Below are 19,161 nucleotides of genomic sequence, written 5' to 3'. Positions count from 1 at the left end.
TATGACTCTTATTATGATAAACTCTACATCTAACAGCTGGAATTAACAACATCAAAGCCTTTGTGTGTGGAGCCAAGATTTGTGTTTGTTTTTGCCCTGTGTAACCCAGTCGGAATGAGGTTTTGACAGCAGGACACTTTTCATTTGAGCTGCCAATCTGAATGCACTTCACTAATGAGTTCACCCAGAATACAGTAACAAAGATTGGTAAAGGAGCTGCATGTGATCCAGGTGTAAAAGCTCCAAGTTACATTTATTTACAATGAATATCTGTTACGGTGCCATGATTTCCTCCTCCCTTCAGGTCTCAGTGTGTTCCGACCCATCTGACCTTATTATAGACACACAACTTATATAACGTAACCTTTCCACATTAAAATGTATACAAATGACTAGACTTATGTTGTATGTGTCTTTGAGTTCTGTCCCTACATTATTCCAAATGTTTCTAGCAATTCTCAAACCTAGAGAAATCTGCGATATTAATCATGGTAACAATCCCTTTCATTTGATTGTCCGTCAGTGAGGTCATATGCCCTTTTCCGCATGCCTCTGGCATTGTGGTTGTCTGCAGAACTGTCAAAATTGACTTTTCATCCAGTTTTAAGATACACGTTTTAGACTTTGGTCATTTTCAACTATGTATTTTAACTGGATGAATGGGTATAGCCATTGGAAGTCCTGTGTTTGCTGAACTGCATCTGTGAATGACTGATTTTGATGCTTTATTCTGTATTTCTACCAGTTTTAATCACTTGGTCCATTAGAAATGGAGAAAAGGACACTTCTGCGGATAATTCAGCTGCTGTTAAAAACCTCCTGAACGTCCGGATCATAAGTTTTTAGAGAAACAATCAAAACAAAGGTTAGAGATAGTCTCAACTCCCTGACATCTCATGTTGGTGAAACACTGACTTTTCATGTGAAACTGCTTCATTCAGTGTTTTTACCTGTTTTAATCACCTGGTCTGTTTGTTCTAGAGAGGAGGAAACCTCTGTGGATAATTCAGCCCCTGGTAAAAACCCACGCTACTTCACGACATCACCAACGTCATCTTATGTTATTGTTTTGATTGAGAGACCCGTCGCGACATCTGTCAGTTTCAGTACTGATTTACTGTAACGTTCTCTCTCTACCTACTTTTGTTATGAACACGCTCAAAAGGAATGATGTCAAACCAGTGGCAGCTGGTGACTGGTAACACTGACGCTACTTAACTTTTGCTTGCCTTCGAGAAAACTCCACAGGGAAACTTTCACTGCATGTAAACGTGTAAATTCAAACTGAGAGGAGGTTGTGATCTTGCAAAGTCACTGACAACACCTTCATTTACACCTACACCTACACTTTTAAACAGAGTCTGCACATAACCAGACATTATTCCTCTAACTACACTATTACAGCTCTGTAATAATCACAGATTATGTTATTGTGAACTGAATTACACTTGTGAAAATGACATTACCTGACCTTCTGCAGCTAAACTAATCCCACTGATTCATTCACACTCCACATCACTCAGGCCTGTTACACTCACTACTTCCAGCCTTAATTGCTTACAACCTCAGTTTGTGAAAATCAGTCAGGCATCTCACACGTCGACAGAAAGTCCTGACTTCAAAAGGATTTCACTCAGCTGAATGTTTGAAACTGCATCTTTATTTTCATCACGGATCTGAGCATTAGACGACTTTGATTTGAAAGGAAAATGGATCTATGGAAGGTCACAGGAACAAGGTTGCAAGGGATTCTTGAGCAGAGTGTTGATGCTTTTGTCTCTACACAAAGACACGCGATCCATGACAGAGATTTCTAATGAATGTCCACGTTTTAGGAAAAAGAAGACTTTCTTTTTTTTCCATCTTGCCAACCAAGAAACTGAACATTTGTCCTGTGCTGTGTTCAGTTAAAAGCAGGCATCACTTTATTCAGACAGAGTAGGCTACATGTTGGGATCCGAAACGCCACAGTCAAGAGTCTGTGATGTAGCAGCAGCATCGTGCAGGTATTGTCAGTGTATTACCTGCACCAGATTCGGATTGGCGCCCTCTCAGTTTGGAGAAGTCAACATAAGTACTGGCCCTGAAGTTGAGCTGCTGTGGACGGGTTCGTCCTCCACAACATGTTTTAGCGACTTTATAAAAATGTACACTGAAAAAAAAGCCAAATATCAGTTTAAGTGTACACTATATTTTGAATATTTTCACCGTTTTATCTTGCTGTGAAACAGCTTTTTACTTTGGTACTATATTTTGTCAACTGTTGAATTACCGTATTCCTACGCACTAGCACACCTGCGCTGAACACTGTTTTATGCTGCATGAGCTGTTTGAGTCAGAAAGAGCAAAACGTTGAGATAAAAGTGACAAGACTGTCACAATGACTCCAGGAACTGGAGGGAAATAACCCAAGACTGGCTGATGCAGTGAAGATGCTTTAATGAAACAAAGGTAGACAAGATGGTTGGGCAGGTAGGCGAGCTGATAGGCAGGCAGGAAACTAAGCTCAAGACACAGATAGCACAGGTACCAAAATCACAGGGAAACACTGACGAACACGGATCAGCAACTAGATAGACGAACTGACAAAGGAATAAACAGTATACAGTCCAAGCTTACGGAAGAAAGACCAGGTGACTGCAGGGCTAACAAGAAGTGGAACAGGTGTGTAGATGGGCGGGGCAGACGGGACAATAGGAACCAGGAGGAAAGTCTGGCGACATTAGATTAGAGGAAGGCAGGTCCGGGGAGAAGACAGCCTCACTAATTACCCTAAACAGCTGGGTATTGCTGTTTTTATCTAATGTTACTCAAACAAGAGTAAACAGTGCTTTTGATTGGGGACTATTTTCAGTAGCGGATTCATCTACACTTGACGCTCTTGTGAGTATTTCTGGCATCAGGAGGGTGTGTGTGGGATTGGCTCAAAATAAACCAAAGTGTTTGTGTTTATGGTAATGAAGGAACGTGTCAGCCAGTGCAACAGTGTGGCTCACTGATGTGTTTTTAATAGTTTTTCACACAGCAGTGGAGCTCTGTGGCTCAGAGGACTAAGATACAAACATAATACTTGTTATTAGGATCAGTTTGTTGTTGGTTCGGCTTTGCACATGGGATTTACTGATAATAAAGAGCACAGAATATATGTGAGCCTAGCTTACTGTGTTGTGTGTAGTGCTATTGACACTTATTTTGACCTCCAGTTATTATTAGAACACAGCAACAGCGAGAGATGTATGCTTGTCATGTCTGTCCTCTGCACCTTGCACACCTCTGATGACTGCCCATCTCTGTCAAACACTCTCTCTCTCTCTCTCACACACACACACACACACACACATGCATTCACAGATCAATAAAAAACAAACTTGGTATTTAGCTGCATTGCCATTCCTCTCATTCATTTCCCCTGAAGGCCCCCGTGGCGATGTCTGCCCCGCCTGTGCCCCGGCCAACACCACTCCCACCCGTCCCTCCAGCATCAAATGTCACAGCCGGAGGACTGGCAGTCTGCGAGAGGAGAGCACAGCACAGCACTCTTGTCTGCCTCTGGAACAAAAAAAAAAAAAAAAAAGCAGAAAAACACAGCCTTCACTTCTCCTGCTTGTCATACAGCAGGAAGCCGCTGACACACTCCCCTATGTGGAACATTATTTATGACTCCAGATCAAAGATGACCTCTTATAAGCCTGTTGCAACCTGTGGTTAAAGGAGCTGGCTTCTCTAAAGGAAAGAGATGTTTTTCTCCATTATTGTTAACGTTTACATTTATTATGTCCATAAATGCTTTGTACACTAAACAACCACGTGGTTTACATTTTTATGCCTCCACGCCGGCGACAGCCAGAGCCGGAGGCACATTGTTTTCATGTTGTCCGCCCCATTCTTGTGGACACGATATCTCAGTGACGCATTCACGGTGACCTCACAAAACGTGAACGCAATATCTGAGTAATGCCTTGATACAGTTTCTTCAAATTTGTTACAAACATTCACTTGAACTCAAGGACAAACCGATTCGATTTTGGCGGTCAAAGGTCAAGGTCAGTGTGACCTCACAAAACACTTTTTAGCCATAACTCTAGACTTCACACAGCAATTATGACAAAATTTCACCCAAATAGTTCATATTTTAAATGACTCTGGATAAACGGATGTAATCTGAAACTAGTCTGAGTGGCAGAGGCAGACAATTGCGAGGAGGTGATTCTAGGTACAGATGACTTGGTTCTTTGTCTTTGTGTCTTTTGACCCAACAACAGTGGTGGCCTAAGGTTTTCAGTATGCTTGAAACAAAACCGACCGAGCAAAACCTGTTCTGAACGGACACACTTAAAGACAGGGTGAAGGTTTTGTCACCATAACCTTAGAATATCCCTTGGAATTACATCCACATTGAATGATTCCACGCCTTGCAATTTGTGTCCAGTGCCGATGAAGGAAGTCGTGTGCCCTTCATTTAGCAAGGTATATAAGGATCTGGAGGTCACAGACACCTAACTATTAACTTTTATATTTGGTAAAGACAATCCGTCCCTAACCTTGTAGGACTTATTTAAACCCAAACCACAATGTTTCCCTAAACCTAACAACACTTCTGTGTATCATTCTAGAGGACAGGTACAAACAGTCCTTTGATTTGGAAGACCTGTTTCCCTAATCATGTCTTGACAATGTTTCATTTGCCTCATTTTACACAATCACAGTAGAAAAAGGGATTATTTTTTAAAACATTGGCACTGCAAAAAAAGATCCTAAACATCCACAATATAAGATCATCAGATCGTTCACCTCTAATGAGTTCAGTATAAATCTGGGGGAAAAGGTGCTATGTATGAATGTGTGTGTGAGTGGGTGAATGTAGCTTTCATTGTAACGTGCTTTGAGTGGTCAAAAAGACAGTGCTGTCCATTTAGTCATGACACTCCACGGAATATCATCATCGGACCACTGTTTACTGGACCTCGTGTCACTGGTGCCGCGTGTCGAAGGCCTGAAGGGGAAGCTTCAAGCTCAAATACATTTCAGATAATTGACAATCTGTGCTCAGCATCACATGGTTGTTATAGTAAGAGGAAAAAATTGTTTACTATATGTAGTGTTAGTGTGTTTTGGGAATGCTCTCCATGTTTATAGAGGATGTGACTCAGAGGGAAGGAGCTGCAGGAAGAGAGTGAATAAAGTCCTACAATCGTTCAACAGAGATGAATGGGAGCCAGCCGAGGATTGAGTTTACTGTTGAGACAAAATTAAAGAGCTGGATATGAAGACGTCCTGGTGAGTGAGTCATGCTGATTATCACACAGACAAGGAGACGAACACACACGTACGCAGCTGTGCGCGCACGCACACACACACACACACACACACACACACACACACTTCTGGGGACAAGAGCACACACACGCAAAAAGTTAAACACACAAGCTGGAGTGATCAGCTGCAGCCGTTATCTGTCCCCACAGAGTCTTAATCACACATATGGTTCTCGATCTCTCTAACACACACACACACACACACACACACACTGAACGACCATACTTTACTTAAAAAGAAGCACCTCAGAGGCAAACAAAGGACATCAAACAGTAAGCCATGATTAGTTATGGGTTGGTTAACTGGTCTGTTTTGGGCCACACACACACACACACACACACACACACACACACACACACAGAGAGAGAGAGAGAAGCTGGTGTAGACACCACATGGCAGTAGGATTATAGTGAATCCCTGCTGGGGATCTGAGCTCGTGTGTGTGTGTGTGTGTGTGTGTGTGTGTATGTGTGTGTGTGTGTGTGTGTGTGTGTGTGACAGAGGAAAACATGTCCAGTTAAAGTGAGTGACCAAGTATTAAGGAAGTGTGTTATTTTAATCTCCCTGGTGTTGGTGATCCTCTCAAGGATATTTTGATATTCAGCATCTCAAGAAAAAAAAAAACTGAACTTGCTTTGTGCTTTGTTGTTAGAAAATGAAACCCTCCGAGGTTTAAGATGAGCCACATCTCCAGTTTGAATCTCTGTAGCTGCTGTATACTGTACATGCATACGGTTCTCTCATGTGAAGAGGGTCCATGCTTGCATTGAAAGGCTCTGCAGTTCAGGAGGTGATACCAGAGCTGTGGTTTCAGAGTAGATCCAACAACAACAAATGCACCTTTACATCAGCAAACAGACAGTTCAATGAGGAGAGAGGAGTCAACAAAATAACTTCTATTGCCATGTGCAAAACAAGAGAGGAAAAGTGAGAGATGCGAGAGTCTTTGGAGATTAGACCCCATGGTGATGTCATCATAAGTGAAAAGGGGGGGTGAGGCTTTTTGAAGTACAGGAACAGTACAGGTAGAGAGTGTGTTTGATTGCCATGTGAAACTAGCTATTTATATTGTAACCATGACAACAAAGGTTCGGTGGCTACACTGGTCATAGTTACAATAATAACCACTCTGTTCGAAACACTGTGGTCCAGCGGTCATGGTTAAAAGAAACCAACACTGACTTTGTTTCCCATTTCTTACCGACAAGTGCGAGGTTTTGTTGACCACTCCATCCACCTTAACCTCCTCTACAGAATTTGTCACTCTCTAGTCACATCAACTGACTTCCTCCTTTGCCCCTGACGGACAGGAATCATAATTCCTACAGGCGATAGACCACTTTGTGTATTAAGCATAAATAGATGGGGCATTTACTGAAACAACTGATTGTGTCATTTTTCTTGGGAGAACTTTTTTTAACATCACGCTGCAGTTACCAGGAGCGGCTAAAGGTTTCCTTTTGATATTGATTAAAAACATAATTTGAAGGACTTTACATTTCCATAAACATGTATTTCATACTGTAAATTAGTTGTATATGGACAATATTTCTAAAGAGAAGACAGGATGCTTATTTCATGGAAAACTGGAGTCCCTGAATGCAGCATTTTGTGTTGCTGATTAGGAGACTTCAACAGAAGAAAATGTGAGTTAGACTTCAGTTTGTATTGTTCTTGAAAAAAATGAAAGTGGAGTTTGAGGTCAGTGAAAAGGCTGAGGCTTTTATTCCTGAAACGACTGCAGCCAAACACACAGGCCCTGTAATAATAAGAGATAACGTCGTGTTGCAGTGAACTGGATTACCCTTTGAAATTGACATTACTTGACCACCTGCAGCTAAAGTAATTCCACCCAGTCAGGGCGTACTGCTTTGATTCATTTGCACTCAATATCATTTACGCCCATTACCTACTCGCAGCTTAAAATTGCTTTCAACTTCAGTTTGGTCTCTGTGAAAATCAATCAGGCATGCAACAGTCCTCTGTTCGTTTCCACCTGAACCTCCTGCCTTCAAAGGAAAGATGTTCTTTGTTCAAGCTTTAGAACTCCCGCTTTACTTTCCAGCAGGTTTTTCAACATGAGCTAATGTTGAAATGCCGTGTTTATAGGTGATTATAGCAGCTGTCATTAAGTTTTTGACAAGAGAATGAGACACTTCTCATGAAAATTGGTGTTGTTTTAAGCCCATTCATTTCTATTAGTATTTCCACTTTTCCAGGAAGCAAGGAACCATTTAAAAAAACTGAGCAGCCTTATTTGAGTTCACAAGAATTTTCTTCTTTTTTTTTTTTCTAGGAACTTTTCAAGAAAGTTGGGAACCTTATCTGTGTTTCACTGCAGAAATTTTCCCAGGAACCCAAGAACCATATATTACCTCAGCAATCTTACCAGCCTTCCAACTGAAAAAACTTTTCTAACAAGGGACTTGCAGGACTTATTTGCAATGCCACATCAGGAACCTTTCTATTCACATTTTTAGGTGGTCAGGAACACAATTTTCATACACAATGGAACAACAGCAAAGTCATTTTTGCTATATATTTATTGAGATGAAACTCAGGTGGAAATAGAGACAGTCAACAGTCGACAATCTGCTGTGTGTTTAATGATTGTCAATGGCAGGTCCTTCTCTTGCTTGTTACCAGCCACGACAGCGTGGCCGGTATTGTTTTCACCTTGTTTGCTCATGCTCTTCATCAGTCCTTTTTATCTCACTCTTTACAGTTATCTGAAACTCAACCACATAACTTTGGTTTTGATGTAAAAAAAAAAAAAAAAACAGGAAATTGCAGTGGCAAGGCTTGTTACAAAGTCAAAGTCAGTGAGGTTCCCCACTGGAAACCCAGATAGCTAATTCCTTTGTTCCAGGAAATATTTGGTCAAAGAGATAATGAAGGACAGCGGAAACTAAACCCAGGAACTAAATCAGGAACTAAAAGTCACTTTTTTATATAACAATAGGACAGTCAGTCTGCACTGCTGTGTATGGTGGTTCTTCTCTGATACAACCACTGTACGGTGCCAAAGTTTACCAAGCAACATGGTGGCTTTAAATATAGAAAGGACCAGGAACGTTTACAGAACTTTGAAGGGGAATTTTCACAGGGACTACTAACCAGCCAGTAAGAAAGTTGCACAATGAGGCTTAGCCAAGTTTGAGACCTCTGATATATAATAGTCGACAAATTTATAATTGGAATCTCTGGTCCAGTTCACCTGAGCTGTCCACGTCTATAAGAGGTGGATAAATAGAGTCCCCCTACATTCGATTCATGTACTCTCTTGTATAGTAACTCAATACGGGTTCAGTTTCTCCCACAGGCGCTGTTTTATCATTCATTCAGCTGGAGACTGAATGGCCCACTGAACGCCCACTTTTTTTGAAGAGGAGAAGACACAATAATTACATTATAATGGTGAATCTGAACAAAAAACCTGGGATTATATGACAAGAAATATAGCAGAATTCAATCACTACTCATATTGAAAATGGAGAAAATTAAATTGGATTAATTTTGTGACTTACAAACATATCTCTGCATATCATCCATGACAGAGTGGTAGATTTTCTGACACTCTTCCACAGAGTAACCATGGATCACCAGAGGAGTCTCACTCTGTGGGACAACATGCTCCTGGACACCAGCAGGACTCAACTCAGGAGTGGAGATGAAATCCTGGACCTGTAGGAGGCGAGGAGCACATGGTTGATGTCAGAGAGATGTAATGCTCTGGCAGACATTAAACAAAAAATAGCTTTAACAGACTCCTTACAGCTTCTGAAAACTTTGTTTACAGGTACAGTCATTTATATGCAATGACAACTGTCTCACTCATTGGACAATATAAGTATAGTAAAATGCATAACATTTTAGATTAATTGAGATCTTTATCATCAATGTGCAAAGTGTCCAAAGCACTAAAAGTGAGTATTTACCTTGTTACAGCAGCCTACAGGTTTTTCCTAGAGCTGGGTGATCCTCCTCCTCTTCCTGTGGCGGGTATTAAGCTCGTGGCACGGCAACAACACACACACACACACACACACACACACACACATATATGAGAAAAAGATTCCATTAAGATAAAAGAAACAAGTGATATAGAATAAATTGAATTTACTTTATAATTGCTTGCAAAAAGTGTTCTGCCTGCAAATGACTCTTATAATCTGATGGAATAAATAAGGGCAGGTACTTTTACTAGCATCAAAATATACTGAAGTACTAAAAGTAAAACTACTCAATAGCCCCACTGAGAAATAATATTTTTGGATTATAAGAATTGATATGTTAAACATCACTGTAATGTAGCTGGTTAAGGTTGGGCTCATTTTAACTACTTTACATATGTCTGGGCAGCTGAATAAATAGACATGAAGAAACATAAGTGTTACTTTAAAGTGGTGCTTCTGTCACCTGACGAATCCATGTCCATATCTCTAAATATCTCATTAGCTGTTAAATTCTCCACTGTGTGGACAAGCTGGTCCCTGACTGTGTTTATCAGCTGTTTGGTGCTGAGCAGGAAGTGGACAGAGGCTTTATCAAAGCTTTTTCTCCTCACAAAAGTACTGAGACTGAACTAAACAGTAAAGTTGTGGGTTGAAAAATAAAACAGGAAGCTGAATGACACTGAAAGGCACTGCAGATTTGACGAAAACTGCGACATTAGGTGTTAATTATACATCTGTACAAGCGATATTTTTCACATTAAACAGTCATATGACCAATTGTCACTATAAAAGATGATTCATGCTTCATACTTTTAATTTCTCTGGTGGGAATATCAGCCATTAAACAGTGCACTGGAATTATGTTTGAAACATAATTTTGTTTTAATGCTTATTTTTATTCTTTATGTATTTTCATTTAACCATAATTTAAACAGGAAGTCTCTTGATATACATTAGAGAGACATGGACAAAATGGTAACGTTAGATAAGACCCTTAAAAAAAACCCTGTAAAATAAGCATCACATAAAAAATGGACCTGAGGGACATGAGAGAATTAGACTATTTTAAACAATTACAGTTGTATATTCCACACAGGGTGTCACCATAATCTAAAAGAGTTAAAAATGTGGCCTGAACAAAATGAAATGAAATGAAATGAAAACTAATAAAAACGAACTAATTTGGGTTTCAGTTTCTTTACAAGGTTATCAGTGTGAAAATGGAAAGATAATTTGTCAATCATCAAGTGTTTGGAGGTCAGTGATACCCTGATTTAAACAAGGAACAGTTGCATACAGATGAATCGGTGCTGGCTTCATGTTCTTTCTGATATTGTTTAAATAGAAAACAAAAGCGGTTCCAGTATGGAGCCTTGTGGGACTCCTTCTGTGATCTTAAGAACTTCAGACTTGTGATTGTCCATGTTAATACTTTGTGTTCTGGCTGAGAGGTAGATTCAAAACCAGCTAATGAATTTTCAGCGAAAACAACAACAAATACAGCTGCACAATGTTGTTTTGTATAACGAAAAGTGATAACATTGTTAAAAACAAATATTGCTGGGGCGCCGAGTAGCTCAGTTGGATGAGCATCCACCCCATGTGTAGAGGCTACAATCCTTGCTGCAGTTGGCCCCGGTTCGAGTCCCGCATCGGATAGCCCTTAGCTGCATGTCATTCCCCCTCTCTCTGGGGAGGCACCCATTTCCTGTCTCTGTCTACTGCACTATCAATAAAGGCACAAAAAGCCAGAAAAAATAAATAAAAAAAACAAATATTGCTGCTGTAGTTACACTGATCTAAAACCAGACAGTGTCCGATCTAAAACCACTGCATCCTGATCTGAAACCAGACTTTGTCCTGATCTGAAACTACTGTGTCCTGATCTAAAACCAGACTCAGCATCATTGAGAATCTTTGTTCAGTTAGTGATTGGAGTACTTTAGCTGAGACAGATCATCCAAGGATGGGATAGTTATTACTGATGTAGTTAATTTATTCCTCAGTGTTGTAAAATAGGTTGAGTCTGTTGGTGAATTTGAGCTTCTAACCTTTGTTCAGGCAGCATCTCTCTGCTGGAGCAGGGATGGAAATTAATCTGATAACCAAGGCTTATTTCTTCCCCTGATTCTGAACTCTTTAATAGGAGCATGTTTATCACCTACAGCTATGACGGTGAAGTGGAAATATTTCCAGGCTCCATATATATCTGAAACCAAGGAGACCATATATATTCACCATGGTGAATGTCTTCTTCATTAAAGTGCTTAAATTGCCTGTTAATAACTTAATGTGGTTTGACCTTGGAAATATTTTTAATTCCTTATAATGTCGGCACAACAACCACATACATAGGTATAGAATACCACATTTGCGGTATATTTATGTGGTGGATTTGTCAAAACAATGCCCACTAAGGCTGATTTATCTGGCGATTTTGGATTTGGTCTGATAGGAGAGGAAATCAGTTGTGTTGAGAGAATCACATAAGTTGTTGAAGGAATCTGTGGATGGAAATAACCAATCATAATAATAATAAACAAATTATGTAACTCAGAACTTGTCTTAAGACATCTGCAAGTACAGTAAGAATGTCAGGTGGAGCTGAAGGTGGACTATAACATCCAACAACTGTCAGTGATTGTATCGATTGAAGGCCAAAACCAGTGCATCTGAATTTAGTTTCTATGTAGAATTCAATTCTCTTTCTTTTATTTGTTCTGTCAGTTCAAAAAAACTTTCAGCTGATACTACACTGTACTGAAAACAACATACGTTTTAATTTTATGAGTTGACAGGACAGGACAAAATGCTCCACCCATCCAGAAAAGCAACAATTTTTCATTCACATTTACTTGGCACATCCTTGATATTGTATATTGACATTCTGTCACTTGCAGCACATGTTCTGTACAGCAAGTGGAGGTGTACTGTAAAATGAAATGTCACTGGTACTGTACATCTATCGTCCCTGAATACAGTATGAGTGGGAGCTGCTGTGTCCGTGGGCAACTGGAATGAAATGGAGGTCAAACTTGCTTCGCAAGGAGGAAAAGAGGAGGAAAGGCAGGATGACACTGTGGAGGATGGACAGAGGAGAAACCGGATGAAGAGAGGAGGATGAGTAAGAGTGAGTGATCAAGTTCCAGCAAGGGAAACATGATACAGGATAAATGGGAAATACTGTATGAGGAGGGAAATGAAGGTGGAAGAACTAAGGTAAAGGCTTTAATAGCATGAACACATCACACCTGCTGTTTACACTTTCTACCAGTTTACTGATTAATCAGACTTTAAACATAATAGTTGTTAGTAATATATATATAATGTATATATATTTTCAAATTTTCATAATCTAATGTATTTTGCCTGATCTGCATGTGTAGGATAGACTTTTAAATACAATAACTGCCCACAAAAGTTCTCCTTTTCAGTACTATGCTAAAGAGGATAATCAACATGTCTGTTGGAGCAGCTTTTTTCTTTAAACATCTGAAAAAAAAACTAAACACAAAAACTAGTGTAATGCATCTTGGGGGGAAAAAAAAGATAGAAAAAAGACCATGATGTGCTTTAATTGTGGGAGACACAGATTCTCAACACTTCTGTAATGTGTCAAGAGTAACCCAAGAAAACTCCTTGAAAAACAATGGTCACAGCATTCCCTAACCAAATGCTTGAACACAACATAGTATTTGCTTCCCACTTCCTCAGAAAGTACCACTGAGTTGCACCAACACCACTGACAACCTCACAAAACAACGAGGAGCTTCAACGTTTGCTTTCTCCTGCAGGACAATTGCACTCGTATTTGTCCACTCTGCAGAGAACTAGATTAAAGCTGCAACTAAATATCAGGTGACAGTACGTATTCTCTACATTTTGTTGTACATATTTGTGAGTGCTCTTTATGTTCACCATAACAATCTATGAGATGTGTTCATGCATCTGTGTGCGCACATTAACGTGAGTGTTTACAGTGTTGGATTTAAGCATGTGAAATAGGTCATAAGTGGATCTGTAGGGCTTATCCGTCTGGACGTATCCCCTGACCAGTGGCCAGTGGCCCTGGAATATGGCTACTTAACTGGAATAATTAGCGCTCAGTGGGTTTCAGAAGCTTTCAGCCTATTGCGTAATGTTATTTACAGAGCTGCTGTCTTTGAAGAAGAGAACTTACTCAGACGGGTGTTGAGGAAAGGAAACGGATGGAGAAATCACCAGGGAATTATTCATATGAGGAGGTTTGACTGTGAAGCCAGATATCTGTTATTTGAAAATTGTGACACCCACTTTGACAAATTGACTGCAAACATGAAAGCAGAAAAAAAAAATCACTTGTGAATATATTTCTAGGAGCTCTTGGCTTGAAAAACAATACAGTTTTAAAGAATGTCCTTCAATATCCTCTACACTGCTTCTCCTGTTCAGTTCACAGGGGCTGGAGCTGTTCCCATGTACTGACTGCTTCTCAGTCTTTCACATACAGTGGCAAGAGAAAGTAAATACTATCTATTTTAACTGATAACACACCAATCATTGTGTTATTCTTGTGTGTACTGAAAACATCATTCAACATTCACAGCGTAGGCTGGAAAAACTATGTGAACCCGTCATCTAATGGTCCAGTCAATGAAAGCAAATTGGGGGAGTGTGGTAGAGCTACTTTGACTTTGCCACGTTTTCTAGTTTCATTTCCCACAGTTAACAGTATGTTCAGTATGAATATTATGATTTGGCAGTGAACAGCTGTCAGATACAAACACGTCCTCCTAGTGGATAAAAAACAGGCTGGCACTGCTATAAAACATATTTGTTAATGCTAATGCTAAAAAAATGTATGCTATAAAATGTATTTGTTAATGCTAATGCTAAAAAATGTATGCTATAAAATGTATTTGCTAATGCTAACTGGATGATCAGTGGATTTGTGACAGTGCTAACTACTGAGGCCCCGCTGTGGAGAACAGACAGGCACATTTAAAATATTGAGTAATAAGTATCTGATCACTGTTGTTTCCCAATGAATGGAATGAAACATTAATCAATCCATCCAGCTGCTCTGAGCTAATGAGCAGGAAGAAAATGGAGGGAGGAAGATAAATTGGAAGAGGTGGAGGAGTTGGAGGTGATCGGTGATGCAGCATTCCAGCTTCCATATCTATAAAACATAAACACACAGCAGGACAGGACGTCTGGCATCACTGGTTTATAGGACTGTAACTGATGAGCAACATTAGTGAAGTGTCACTCTAATCACCAGATTCCTCAACACTAGATAGAGAATGTACATCTGTATCTGACATTGGCTGATGCAGCAATTTGTCCTACATCTGAGATAAACATGTCTCCATGCATCTGCTAGTGTGTGTGTGTGTGTGTGTGTGTGTGAGAGAGAGAGAGACTGGGATATGATCTGAATGAGCACATTAATGACAATCTGAATCAGTGTCATTTCTAATGTTTATCTGATTTGTTGCCTTCAGCACTGATCGCCTCTTATTGAGTGACTGTGTGAAATATCTGTGATTATCTCTGTTTGGGTGTCTGCAGAGGAAGGATTTGTTTTTTCTCTAGTCTCTGTGGACTGTTGTAAATGTAAATGGACTGCACTTATACAGCGCCTTTCTAATCTTATCGACCACTCAGAGCACTTTACCGACTGATTAGTGGATGACCCGCTCTACCTCCTGAGCCAGAACTGCCCATGTGACATACACCATTTGCTGGTTACTGTCCAAAGTTATTCTTTGACTACACTGCATGTGTTTTCACTGTGTGTAGTGCGGAGGACCAGGAGAGTTTAGCAAACAGTTGTACAGCGAGTTACACATTTATCTTTACTTTGAAATTATGATAGGGGTACCTGTCTGAATCAAAGGGTATATAATTAAATTAATCATTTGTCAAGTAAAAGAAAATTTCAATAAAATGCTGTTGTTTGATTGAAAAGTCCATCATCTCCAACTCTCCAACAAAGAAGAATGAAGTAAAAGAATTCAGGAATATTAATAGATAAATCAATTTAGATTAGAATGAATAAATGTAATTAACAATGGACTCACAAATAAATTAGATAACAGTTAATGAATAGATCTGGTTCAACGTGGGAATCAGAATTTGCAAATGGTTCCCCTTTATTATTTGCCCTTTTGTCTCACATGAAAAACATTAAACTTTGGAGACAGACAGAAAGAATTAATCACATGTGGTTTGTTCAGGCCTTAGAGTCATAAAACTAACAAGTACTGCTTTGTTGATGTTTAAACCTCCATAATGGCCGCTGCAAAACAAGCTGAAAACACATCTCACAAATTTTCATCTCATAAAGTGACATGGTGAACTTGTTAGCAAATTTGCTTGCAGCTGACACAGAATAACATTCAGCTGATGCATGTTAATCCAATATTCAATCTCCTTTAGCTCTGGTTTGGTCTCCGAGAGCTCCTGAGAAAAACATCTGGCCTCTTCAGCTGATAAATGTCCACTGTGATCACCTGCTGGTCACTGACTCCGGGGAAACAGGTGTCTATAGGAGCACAGCACTACACCTATTTGAGTCTGGAACCAGGCTGCAGAGGGGGTTAATGAAAGTGAAACTGATGGGTTGGAAAAGCAAAACAATGAGCTGACAGCAGTAAAAACTCATTTCTGCTACAGAAAGTTAGATTAATCTTTTTGTTCTAACCTTTGCCTTTTACTTGTGAATTAATGTGTAATTTATTCTTCAAAATCTATTCAACAAAAAAAAAAAATCACCCACACTTTTGTTGAACTGGCCACAACTAATGGATATAGACAGTTTTTGACTAGACGTTTCATTTTAAGGGGTCATAGGTCAAATGGTCCGGAGCCACTGAGTTGAGTAAAACAGCAGAGTTGATGATAATTGTTTGTGTATTCACCACGTGACACCTTCCACATTACACAGAATCCTTTGGGCCATTTTTAATAGTGATTAGTGTGGCTTTAAGTTGATTTGTATTTCAATGAGTTGGATATCAGGGAGGTTGTGAATAAATCTTTAAAGCTGGTGTGCTTTGAAAAACGTCTGCTGTATGTATGTCTGCAAGATTTGTAACTGAGGGGATAAAACATTGAGAAGCATCAGTGTGGTCCTTTAATCAGCCACTCATCATCACTCCTCTCCTGCCAAGTTTCCCTGCACAGATACGTTAGTTATTGTCATTGTGCTTATTGCCATTTATGGCTCTCCAGGCACTTGCCAAGTTATGGATAATAGCTGCGAGCCCTGACAACGCTACTACAGTCAACACATCACACCCTAATACTGTTTGTCCCTCCTTGACCTCCACAGTCTGGGCGAGGGTCTAACAAGCCCTTATACGCTGACATGCTCTCTAATCGGCTAAGGACCTGCCTTTAACTGGGGCTTAGTAATTAGATGGCTTTATGGAGAGCCTCTGGGGGGGGGCACATACACACACACACACACTCACACACACACACACACACACACAAACATAAATCTGTGGCTCATGTCCTGTCCTCTTTGCATGCACGCACACACACACACCAACAGTTTTACTATGTAATATAAACCTTTTGATTAGTAATGCAGTTTCATGGTCAAATTAATGCAGTGCTTAATGACCTCATGGACAGCTTTTCAAAACAAAAGCGCTATGAAACTCCATTAGAGTTCTTTTCATCAACAACAAACATGATACAGCTGGGTGGACCCACATGTATACTCTCATAATGAGTGGACTGTGTTGGGGAAACAATGCTGCTTTATATCATTATTATTCACTTGATAATGAATTTAGCAAAGAAACACTGTTTGAATTTCATAATGAAATGTAACCACTACTGAATACTATAAAACTGATTCGATGTTGCTATAACCACCGCACTTTTATTCACAATGCCTCACATGACTTTTTTAGTATGTGTATCTGTCTCACATCTCATCCATATAGTTTCTGAAGTTAGCAAGCAACTGGTGAACACAGCGGAGCATAAAGAGCTAGGTATTCTTTTCAGGAGTTGGTGGAGACCAAAATAAGAGATAAAACATAATAAGTGGGTTTAAAAACAGTAAACACATGAAAAAAAAAAAAAACAGAATAATCACGTTTCCACCGTTTGAGATTGACTGGAGCTTTTTTAATTATATCATCTTCCTCCGGAGTCACCTGACTGGAGAATAAGCTCCATCAACTGTTTATCCCCATGAGCCAACTCCTAACATACACATAACAGTAGAAAATAGAAATGTGCATTAATTAGCATTCTTCTGGAAATTTGTTTGAAATTTGCACTAAATCTTTATGGAAATTTGGTTGTGTTTGCTGTGTAAAGAAACAATGTTTGTTAACATGTGTCCCATGAAAAGCATTTGATCCTGCATAAAGTCATCAAACTACAGTCTGTGTGTAGAGATGACGTCCTGCTCTGTTGGTTCCTCTCTTACCTGACCGAGAGAACTCAGTCTCAGTCTTAGCCCTATCAGTAATGAGTTGCCACAAGACTCCATTCATGGTCCATTACTATTAACTACGCTATACAAATATTATACATTATGCATAAATAACATTCTTCCTCCTCTGTACTTTTTTTTGCAGATGACACAGTTTTGTCTGCCCCAGGCTTCACCCCAGCCCAGGCTCTGACTCGTCTTCAGTCTGCCTTTGATGCTTCCATATTATCGTTTTTTAATCTCAGACTTTTTTAAAGACCAAGTACATAGTATTCTGCACCTCCACCAGTGACTCCACCATACTGCCAATAAAAACTTAGATGGTATGCACGCACCTGCACTCTACTGGGTTCCCTTTCACCCTGGAGAAAGACTCGACCCTCCTGATTGTCATTGTATAATTCGCACTCTGATCAACGTCTGTGTAAAAGGGAGAGACAGGGACAGGCGCACACTCTGTTGTGTTACACGTCACGCCTCTGAGTCCTGAATGCCGTCATATTCTCTAACATCACACACTGGGACGGCATCATGCTGGCTTTGTTTGGTTCAGTGTAAACAAAAGGCAGCATAATGAGGGGTCGTCTTAACGGTGAAATACAGTAGTGGGATCTCTGTTTAAAAGAGACTTATGACTTTTGAACCGTTTTACAAATTCTTTGCTGATTGTGTTTACCTGCCGTTAATTGTGTTGTCTCTGTATGCTGATTGTGTGCTTGTCAGATTATTCAGCTCTGTCTCCTAGAAATCACATTCCTATACAATTAAACTGCAACAGCATACTTGCAACATAATTGCGAGTGGATGACATTTTCTATTCATGTAATGAGGAAATGTTGTTAATTAACGTAGTTGGCAAGTCACACATAAGCTGAAACTGAACGTATCAGTAAAATGTTCACAGATGTCTGTCACCGATATCCACCATAGTGTCTCATTTTGCAGAACAACATCCACCTGTAGTGACTCCAGCATTATTAAACAGTTTTACGGTTCTGTTTAGACTCTCACAGCATTTAAACAGCGTCTTTCCCTCACCTTAACCTGTTGTCTAAGCCACACATGAGGACTCTGGATGTGATCGTAGTCTCTTGTATCACAGTCAGTTGCTTTGTTCGCCTGCCATTCACCCCAATCACACCCCCTGCTGAATAAGATGCAATTTAATGTTGTGCTGCATTAAAAAAAAAAGGGGGAAAAAAAGATAGAACGTGATCCAGACAGTGCTTATGTTTCCTACAAAACATATCTGCTGCTGCTGTTTTATTGGATATAAAGTAAAAGTAACTTCTAGCAGGCAGGGTTATCTATTGTCTATTTGTCCACTGCTTAAATTCCAAAGAGGTCAAGTGTCATTTTAAGTGTCTGAATTTTGTCCAATTTGAGCAACTAGATTTTTGATAAATGTAAATGACTTACATAAATCTCAAACAGGGTTTCTTTTTA

The sequence above is a fragment of the Seriola dumerili genome, unplaced genomic scaffold (assembly GCF_002260705.1).
Source record: "Seriola dumerili isolate Sdu_G_001 unplaced genomic scaffold, Sdu_1.0 BDQW01000138.1, whole genome shotgun sequence".
In the NCBI taxonomy this organism is placed as follows: Eukaryota; Metazoa; Chordata; class Actinopteri; order Carangiformes; family Carangidae; genus Seriola; species Seriola dumerili.
Note: the sequence above shows the minus strand (reverse complement) of the source record.